The sequence below is a fragment of the Bos indicus x Bos taurus genome, chromosome 11 (genome assembly GCF_003369695.1).
Source record: "Bos indicus x Bos taurus breed Angus x Brahman F1 hybrid chromosome 11, Bos_hybrid_MaternalHap_v2.0, whole genome shotgun sequence".
Lineage (NCBI taxonomy): Eukaryota > Metazoa > Chordata > Mammalia > Artiodactyla > Bovidae > Bos > Bos indicus x Bos taurus.
The window spans coordinates 19,799,446-19,809,836 of record NC_040086.1 but is presented as its reverse complement, the minus strand read 5'-3'; the positions used below and the strand labels follow the sequence as shown (position 1 = coordinate 19,809,836).

Below are 10,391 nucleotides of genomic sequence, written 5' to 3'. Positions count from 1 at the left end.
ACTTAATCACTTCCATTGAATGTCTCTCTATTGAAAACTGCCACCTCACAGATACCAAGACCATCCTCTTCCCCTCTTGTCCATTTAAAATTTTTCTATATCACACTTATCATCTAAAATGCTAGACATTTAACTGATTGAATGATTCTCTGTCTCTCATACACACCCACACACATAGACACACACAGACGCGTACACACACACACTCGAATGTAAGATCCACAATGGCTACATTAAAAAAAAAAAAAAAAAACAGTGCTCGCTTCGGCAGCACATATACTAAAATTGGAATGATACAGAGAAGATTAACATGGCCCCTGCGCAAGGATGACACACAAATTCGTGAAGCGTTCCATATTTTTTACTGGATGCTTGGGGCTAGTGCACTGGGACGACCCAGAGGGATGGTATGGGGAGGGAGGAGGGAGGAGGGTTCAGGATGGGGAACACATGTATACCTGTGGCGGATTCATTTTGATGTTTGGCAAAACATACAATTATGTAAAGTTTAAAAATAAAATAAAATTATTAAAAAAAAAAAAAAAAACACTTTACTGAGATAAAATTGACATGCACAATGGCTAACATTTTGTTCACTACTATATCTCCAGCACCTAAAACTGTGTATGATACAAAACAGTTTATAATATTTGCTAAATGAAAGAGACACAGATGTAAAGAACAGACTTTTGGACTCTGGGAGAAGGCAAGGGTGGGATGATCTGAGAGAATAGCATTGAAACATGTATATTATCATACGTGAAACAGATCGCCAGTCCAGGTTCAATGCATGAGACAGGGTGCTCAGGGCTGGTGCACTGGGATGACCCTGAGCAGGGAGGTTGGAGAGAGGTTCAGGATGGGGAACACATGTACACCCATGGCTGATTCATGTCAATGTATGGCAAAAACCACTACAATATTGTAAAGTAATTAGCCTCCAATTAAAATTTTAAAAATAAAAAAAAATAATAATATTTGCTAAATGAATTATTCAACATGAGCAGTATACTTCCAAATTATGGGTAATCAGTTTAGAGGAGTGAGCAACCACCCAAGTCTCTGAAAACATATGCATGTCCAGTGTGTACCTACGGGTCTTCTTGCCTGCACAGCTCTGTGGCTGGCAGCTAGACACGTTAGTCTGGATTACATGTGGCTGACCTGTTCAGTACTGGTCCCTGTGAACTCTGAGGGAAAGGTTGCATTCACATCAAGTCTCTGAGAACACCACTCCTCGAGTCACCATGGGTTTATGGTAATTCTTTTGGGCCTCAATAGAAGGCATGGTGGATAAGCTAGGACTGACTCATCTGGGAACTCCATGGCTGGGTGAGCCAAATCCTATTGGCTCCCCAGGACCCAGCCTGTCATCATCACATCTGGCACAGAACAAACCCTCTGCATCTAGAGTGACTTGAAGTTGAATCCATCAGGGTCTGAGTCGCCTCCTCCTCTATGTCTCTCCAAGACGGGAGGCAGCCAAGAATGGGGTGTGAGCGAAGCGTGATACCAGGAGTATGTGTGGGTTTGGTTTTGCACGCAGCTTTGACTTCCTCATCTGGGCCATTTTCGTTCAGCATGTAAATCACCAGGATATTGACTCAGAATGAAGACTCAGCAGCTGTGAGCTGGTGCTACAATGTATTCTAGAAGACGTGGTGCCTCCAGCCTGTGAGTTCTCAGCGGTCAGAAGTGGTGTGAACTGCATGGGATGTGGGTATTAAACAGAGTTGCAAGTTTATCATGCAAAGTAGAGTTCTTTGTTTCCACACATTTGTCATGATCATGATCTCCTTTAGAACAGGGACTGGGCCTGGTATATTTTTCCTTCCTCCATACCAGGTCCAATGCTGGGCACACGTCATGGCTCAGTAAATCTACTGCACGTGCTTAACCACACACAGCTGTCAGAAGGAATCCTGTTCCCCTTTCAAAATTAGGAATAATAACCATGGGCCTATTCTTTATGCTTATCATTCAAAATTGATTACAACAAACAGGGATTGATTTTTCACTATGAAAAAAAAAAAAAAAAAGAAAGCCACTGTTTTTGCCTCTTTCTTTGACAGCATAGTTCATCCTGTGTTTCTCTCCAGCACAAGCAAACAGAGGTCATCAGACAACTGAAGTTTTTTGTAGCATAAGGAGGTATGTGGGAATTATTAGAGAGGTATTTTGCCTCTCTGATTTATTTCTACCACAGAAATAAATCAGAGAGGCAAAATATTAAAAGCACAATTTCATGATAGGCACCCTGACTAAGAGCTTTTAAGTATGCTTCTGAAGCAAGAAACTATTCTGAGAGCCACTCTCAAGGAATAAAGCACAACAGTTAGGACTCAGCCTGTAACACTAGTTAATTTCATTCCAACCCTGGCCCTGACACTTGCGAGCTGTGTGACCCTCAGTGAGTTACTTAACTTCTTCATTCAAGAAGTGGAGATAAAAAAAAAAAAAAAAAAACAATGCCCACTGTGGTGGGTTTTCAAGGGAAGGATTACTTAACAAAACAGTGTGCTGTGCTTAGTCGCTCAGTCATGTCCAACTCTTTGTGACCCCATGGACTGTAGCCTGCCAGGCTCCTTTGTCCATGGGATTCTCCAGGCAACAATACTAGAGTGGGTTGCCATGTCCTCCTCCAGGGGATCTTCCCAACCCAGGGATCAAACCCAGGTCTCCCACATCGCAGGCAGATTCTTTAACGTCTGAGCCACCAAGAAAGCCCAAGGGTAAAGTGCTTAATAAGGGACAGTTACTAGTATCATTAGGCTTCCCAGGTGGCGCTAGTGGTAAAGAACCCGCCTGCCAAAGAGTAAGATGTAATAGACTTGTGGTTCGAGCTCTGGGTCAAGAAGAGCCCTAGAGGAGGGCATGGCAACCCACTTCAACATTCTTGCTTGAAGAATCCCATGGACAGAGGGGCCTGGTCGGCTATGGTCCATAGGGTTGCAAAGAGTTGGACACGACTGAAGCAACTTAGCACGCACTAGTGTCATTACTGAATAGCAAGAAGAGATAAGAATAGCAAGAAGAGATAAGAAAGCCTTCTTCAGCGATCAGTGCAAAGAAATAGAGGAAAATAACAGAATGGGAAAGACTAGAGATCTCTTCAAGAAAATTAGAGATACCAAGGGAACATTTCATGCAAAGGTGGGCTCGATAAAGGACAGAAATGGTATGGAACTAACAGAAGCAGAAGATATTAAGAAGAGGTGGCAAGAATACACAGAAGAACTGTACAAAAAAGATCTTCATGACCCAGATAATCACAATGGTGTGATCACTTACCTAGAGCCAGACATCATGGAATGTGAAGTCAAGTGGGCCTTAGAAAGCATCACTACGAACAAAGCTAGTGGAGGTGATGGAATTCCAGTTGAGCTATTTCAAATCCTAAAGGATGATGCTGTGAAAGTGCTGCACTCAATATGCCAGCAAATTTGGAAAACTCAGCAGTGGCCACAGGACTGGAAAAGGTCCGTTTTCATTCCAATCCCAAAGAAAGGCAATGCCAAAGAATGCTCAAACTACTGCACAATTGTACTCATCTCACACGCTAGTAAAGTAATGCTCAAAATTCTCCAAGCCAGGCTTCAGCAATATGTGAACCATGAACTTTCTGATGTTCAAGCTGGTTTTAGAAAAGGCAGAGGAACCAGAGATCAAATTGCCAACATCCGCTGGATCATGGAAAAAGCAAGAGAGTTCCAGAAAAACATCTATTTCTGCTTTATTGACTATGCCAAAGCCTTTGACTGTGTGGATCACAATAAACTGTGGAAAATTCTGAAAGAGATGGAAATACCAGACCACCTGACCTGCCTCTTGAGAAATCTGTATGCAGGTCAGGAAGCAACAGTTAGAACTGAACATGGAACAACAGGCTGGTTCCAAATAGGAAAAGGAGTACGTCAAGGCTGTATATTGTCACCCTGTTTATTTAACTTATATGCAGAGTACATCATGAGAAATGCTGGACTGGAAGAAACACAAGCTGGAATCAAGATTGCTGGGAGAAATATCAATAACCTCAGATATGCAGATGACACCACCCTTATGGCAGAAAGTGAAGAGGAACTCAAAAGCCTCTTGATGAAAGTGAAAGAGGAGAGTGAAAAAGTTGGCTTAAAGCTCAACATTCAGAAAATGAAGATCATGGCATCCAGTCCCATCACTTCATGGGAAATAGATGGGGAAACAGTGGAAACAGTGTCAGACTTTCTTTTTTTAGGCTCCAAAATCAGTGCAGATGGTGACTGCAGCCATGAAATTAAAAGACGCTTACTCCTTGGAAGGAAACTTATGACCAACTTAGATAGCATATTCAAAAGCAAAGACATTACTTTGCCAACAAAGGTTCGTCTAGTCAAGGCTATGGTTTTTCCTGTGGTCATGTATGGATGTGAGAGTTAGACTGTGAAGAAGGCTGCGCACCGAAGAATTGATGCTTTTGAACTGTGGTGTTGGAGAAGACTCTTGAGAATCCCTTGGACTGCAAGGAGATCCAACCAGTCCATTCTGAAGGAGATCAGCCCTGGGTGTTCTTTGGAAGGAATGATGCTAAAGCTGAAACTCCAGTCCTTTGGCCACCTCATGTGAAGAGTTGACTCATTGGAAAAGACTCTGATGCTGGGAGGGATTGGGGGCAAGAGGAGAAGGGGACGCCAGAGGATGAGATGGCTGGATGGCATCACTGACTCGATGGACGTGAGTCCTGGTGAACTCCGGGAGTTGGTGATGGACAGGGAGGCTTGGCGTGCTGCGATTCATGGGTTCACAAAGAGTCGGACACGACTGAGCTACTGAACTGAATTGAGTGTCATTACTGTTGGTAATCGGACCATCCACGTGTTTCTCCTGAGGTCTAGCTCCCACTCAGTTTCACAGAATGATTGTCCTTTTTGATGCCAGATGCAAGTTCTCCTCTCTGAGTGCACTGATCTTGTTGCAGCCCAGCTCCCTTGATCCTGTGGAAATTCTAACCAACGTTGCATTTTCTCTCCTGCCAAGGGTATGTTCTACTTTATCTCTCCAACTCATTGAGAAACTTCTCTGCTTTCCACTCAATTAGACTTAACACATCAACCCTAGACAAGGGCTCTCTGCTTTCCCACAGCCTTCTTCTCTTTCCTTCTTCTTTCTTCTTCCTCTTCTTCTTTTTCCCTTCTCTCTCTCTTCCTCTGTCTCTTTAAGTAGTAGACTCTATTGAGGAAGATGTTTTAGGTTTACAGAAATTTGGGGAAAAGTATAGAGTTTTCATATACCTGCCTCCCCAGTTTTTCCAATTATTAACTTTATGCTTGTATCTGTTACTACAGGTAAGCCCATATTCATACGCTGTTTACAACAGACTTCACTCCTGGCGGTGTACATTCTTCCCTCACCTCTTTTTCACCTGTTCTTTCCATGGATCTCTCTCATTCCTGACCTAGTCCCTCTTGTATCTGAAGGCCCTGCCTTGCTTCATCATTTGCCAAAAAGTGTACCAAGTCACTAATGCCTTTGTCTGATCCCCTCTGCCTCACAGCGCAGTCAGTGTTTTCAAGGCAATGTCTTGCCACATACTAAAATAGAGGGGATTTTCAAATCACAGAGGGGATTTGCCATTTCCTCACAGGCTAAAATGCCTTTAGGATGTGTGCTTAACTACACTCTCACCCCATCCTGCATTGCACAGAACTTACAAGCCCTGGTGAAGAATTTGAGTCCAATTTTATCCTTAAGTAAGCTCTGGAATGCCCCAGGCAGGATCGTTAACTTGTCTCCATTACAGACTAAATGTCCAAATAGCCACCTCCCTTCTGTGGGCTCCCACAGGGCTCTGGGTGTGCTCAAAGTCCGCCCCCTGGCATGAGGAGACAATTGGGCCATTATATTTATTTGCATCAAGAACAAGCAGCCAGCTCAGTCCAGCTCTGTACACTGGGATGCAAAAAAAAAAAATAGGCACCAAATATAGACCACTAGGACAATTTATTTGTCTTAAGAGTGTTTAAGACACATAAGTAAGCCCCAGCAGGTTATAAATGGTCAGCTTTGTACAACTACCACACAAGTCTGAAGAGTATTCTATGTGGATTCAGCTTAGAAACCTATAATGGGTTATACCCCGTAGGTGGCTGTGACAAGAGTTGACTCTTTGAATCCACGAAAATCCAGGAAATTAAAGACCCACCCCCACACCCTTCTCCACTTTATGTTTTTAAAGATTTATATCATTGTCTTACCCCAAAAGTCAGCTTGAAATTTCCACTTTTTCCCCAAAATAGAATGTTGGAATTAACAAGTCTTAAAATGTCCAAAAGTTCTCCTTGTCCAAATCTTTAATTTTCAGAAAACGAAACTGGCAGCCAGAATGGTTTATACACTAGTTGAGCCAGCTCTATTCTAATTCTAGCTTTACTACCTCCCATAGTCCAATAGTTTTTTAAGTTACAAAGGTCACCGAAACTGTTGACTGTAACTGAAATACATGCCTGTGTGCCTACAAGTCTATTAGAAAAAAAGAAGAAGAAGAAAGGAAGGAAGAAAGGATTTAGAGCCTGGTTTTCTCATTCATAATTTACAGATAGAAATACTGGGGACCCCTTCTCATTGCCCCAGAATCCACTCCTCTCTATCAGAGAGCAGCCCTCCCAGAGAATTAAGGATTTCAACTAGCTAGTCTGTCCCCTCATCCCCTCCAGAGAAGATAAATATGCCACCTCTCCCTGTAGTTCAGTGCAGTATATTACAGAAGAGACCCCTGGGACAGTGTCTTAACCCACCACAGGAGGAGGCTCTGCCAAGCTTCAGTCTTGGATCACTGTGAGGGCAAAGTCTTGGATCACTGTGGGGGTGAAGTCTTGGATCACTGTGGGGGTGAAGTCTCCATGCAAAGGCAGCTGATTATGATGGCAAGGATGTGGTGGGGTAAGTGTGAAGGTTGCCTGAGCGACAACTGTGAGCCTCTCTCATGAAGACAAGCAGCAAGGGGATAGAAGACTAGGCAGAGTAAAACAAATCCCTACAAACACAGGAATAAGATAATAAGATCATCAAACTTTGTGTTCCAGCACTATGGACAAAATAAAGCAAGAGTGGCAGAAAGGAACCCAAAGCACCTGTCCCTTCCAGGAAGGAATTGCTGCCACCCACTGTTGACCAGGCAGTTCCAAAGCCAGGAGGGGTCAGACAAGGTTACACATTTTTGTTCAAGCTGCCCCATCTGCCCCAGCTTATTCTGCTGCTGCTGCTAAGTCACTTCAGTCGTGTCTGACTCTGCGACCCCATAGACGGCAGCCCATCAGGCTCCCCCACCCCTGGGATTCTCCAGGCAAGATCACTGGAGTGGGTTGTTCTACCCAACACCAAAATGTAGACAGTCTCCAGTTAGTTCATGACCCAAGCCAGGGTCAAGGTGGCTGTAGCCCACAAGGACCTGATGATAGAAGGGTATGCCAACCATCAGCCTTCTGGCTTTTCCTCTGTGTTAAGATCCCCTTAGTGTATCCCTACCAAAAAGTCCCACCTCTTCCTCTTTATTCCCTCATGTCCCTTTTCAGATGAGCCTACACGACAAAGAACTGGAAACCTCTGGATCAGGAGAATGAACACCAAGTCTAGACATCTCCGTGAGCCATCTGGAGCCCAGCACAAGTCCTGTAACTGGCTTAACCTCTATCACATGTATTCTCATTTATCAAGTTGGGAAAACAGCCAGGAAGCTGATGCTGGGAAACATTGAGGGCAGGAGGAGAAGGGGACGACAGAGGATGAGATGGTTGGATGGCATCACCGACTCAATGGACATGGGTTTGGGTAGACTTCGGGAGTTGGTGATGGAGAGGGAGGCCTGGTATGCTGTGGTTCATGGGGTCACAAACAGTCAGACACGACTGAGCGACTGAATTGAACTGAACTGATAGTTTATAGTTCAACCCCTTTAGAGTTAAGGGGTCAGAGCTTTGGGGTCAGAGATTTGAGTTTAAATTGCAGTTCAGCTGCTTACTTTGTGGGTAACTTGGGTTAAGTTCCTTGACTTCTCTAGGCTTCTGTTTTCTCATCTGCAAAATGCAGATAATAACACTGTTGTATCTATGAACTGAAACAATGTACATGGGAACAAAAGGTAACAAAGGATATAAATTTGTTGGCAGGAAGCAAAGTAAAAACACAATAAATGTTAGCCATTTGCATTGCCATCATCATCATCTCCTGGTCAAATAGTAAAGGGGCAAAACAGTGTTCACATCTCCCTAAAAGGAATCAAGTGCTGCATTTATTATTATCCTTATCACAGGGAGTCTGGTTTGCCCTTTCCTTCCATCTATTTCACTAGGTCAAACGAAGGGCAAAACCACTTTTTCACTTTGGGGAGTTAATGGGATCTGCGAAACTGATATTTTGCCCTCAGTTTTCAATAGATTTAGAACAAAAGGAGCCTGCAAAACTCAGATAAACCTGAAACAAAAAAAATCATCTAGCTTTGCTTTCTCTGACTTCCTTGAGTCTTGTGCATCTCCTAGTGGTGATCTCCTAGAATAACTCACAAAATTCATCCTTTACGTTGAGTAAGAGAGAAACTGGAGCAGTCATTCAAACATCGAGGGTGACCTGAGAACATAGCAAGACACTTCACTGGGTTTTCTTTCTGTTTGGTTAGTTAGGGGATTTTCTCCAGCTTTAATGAGATATAATTGACATACTGTGTAAGTTTAAGGTGTACAATGTGACTCTGATACATGTATATATTGTGAAATGTCTACCACAATAATATATATTTAACTAATACAATTACCAGTTTGTTGTTATGGTGAGAATATGAAAGCTCGATTCTCAGAGTAACTTCCAGCTTTATAACACAGTATTGTTAACTAAAGTCACTGTGCTATACACCAGATTCCTGGACCTTACTCATCTTACAATCAAAAGTTTGTACATTTTCCTGTAATTGTTTCACATTGTTCTGGCAAAAAGCAAAGTCCTCTAGTGACCCTGGGTGACCTGGACACAGCCTCCTGGTTCAGCCCACCTCACTCTCCTGCCCCCATTCTCCTAGACATGGGGCCCTTTGCTGAGACCCTTACATCATTATCTTGTTGGAGTCTCAAAAGCTCCACCAACCCATGCAGGAATATCACTCAGCCTGCATATAGAACGTCTCTGTGCTGTACTATTTCTTATACATTTGAACTAAAAAAAAAACTGTACATCTTGATCAGCATCTCCCCGTTTCCTCTACTCAGCCCCTGACAACTACCATTGTCTCTGTTTCGGTAGAGTCCAATATTTTTAGGTTCCACATATAAGTGAGATTGTATAGTATTTGTCTTTCTCTTTCTAACTTATTTCACTTAGCATAATGCCCTCAAGATCTATCCATGTCATCACAAACAGCAGGATTTCCCTTTTGTGTGTGTGTGTGTGTGTGTGTAGTAAAGTTTTATTAAAGTATAAAGGAGATAGAGAAAGCTTCTGACATAGGCATCAAAAGGGGGCAGAAAGAGTACCCGCTTGCTAGTGTTAATGAGGTTATATAATCCAAAGACTGTCTGGAGGTTGTAAAGACCTCCTCCGACCTACTCCCATAATTTACATTTTAAGATAACACTGTCCTCAGGCAAGATACATCCTTGTAAAGACCAGGTATTTCCCTTTTTATGGCTGAATAATAATCCTCTGTGTGTGTATGTGTATATCTCACATCTTGTTTTTCCCTCATCCATGGTTGGACACTTAGGTTGCTTCCAAGTCTTGGCTATTGTGAATAATACTGCAATGTTGAGAAGCAAATTCTCTGTTTTTTCCTAGGAATTCTAAAGTCTCAGGTTTTATGTTCAAGTCTTTAATTCATTTTGAGTTGAAATTTGTGTATGGTGTATCACAGTGGTACAGTTTCATTCTTTTGCATGAGTATATCCAATTTTCCCAACACCATTTATTAAAGAGGCTATTCTTTACCCATTGAGTGAATACTCCCTAGTCAATGTTAGTTAACCATACATGTATGGGTTTATTCCTGGACTCTCAATAGTGTTCCATTGATCTACATGTCTGTTTCTATGCTAGTAACATATTGTTCTAAGCATATTGTTTGCAGTATAGTTTGAAATCAGGAATGTGATGCTGCCAGCTTTGTTCTTCTTTCTCAAAATTGTTACGTGAAATCTTTGTAATTTGATATGAATTTCAGTATTTTTTAAAATTTCTATTAAAAAATGCCATTGGAATTTTGATAAGGATTGCATTGAATCTATGGATGTGTGTGGATAGTATGGACAGTTTAACAATTTTAACTCTTCTAATCCTATAAACATGGGATATCTTTCCATTTATTTGTATCTTCTTCAGTTTCTTTCGCCAATCCAAGACACTTCACTGTTAAAGGGACAAATAGTAAGCATAGC

The 10,391-nt window shown here is 42.3% G+C and overlaps 1 non-coding gene across 1 annotated transcript; it reads left to right on the top strand.

The window, feature by feature from the left end:
- Positions 1 to 255: 255 nt before the first annotated feature.
- Positions 256 to 362, top strand: LOC113902001. The gene has a single exon (XR_003513648.1). It is a non-coding gene; the product is annotated as a U6 spliceosomal RNA (small nuclear RNA).
- Positions 363 to 10,391: the final 10,029 nt, after the last annotated feature.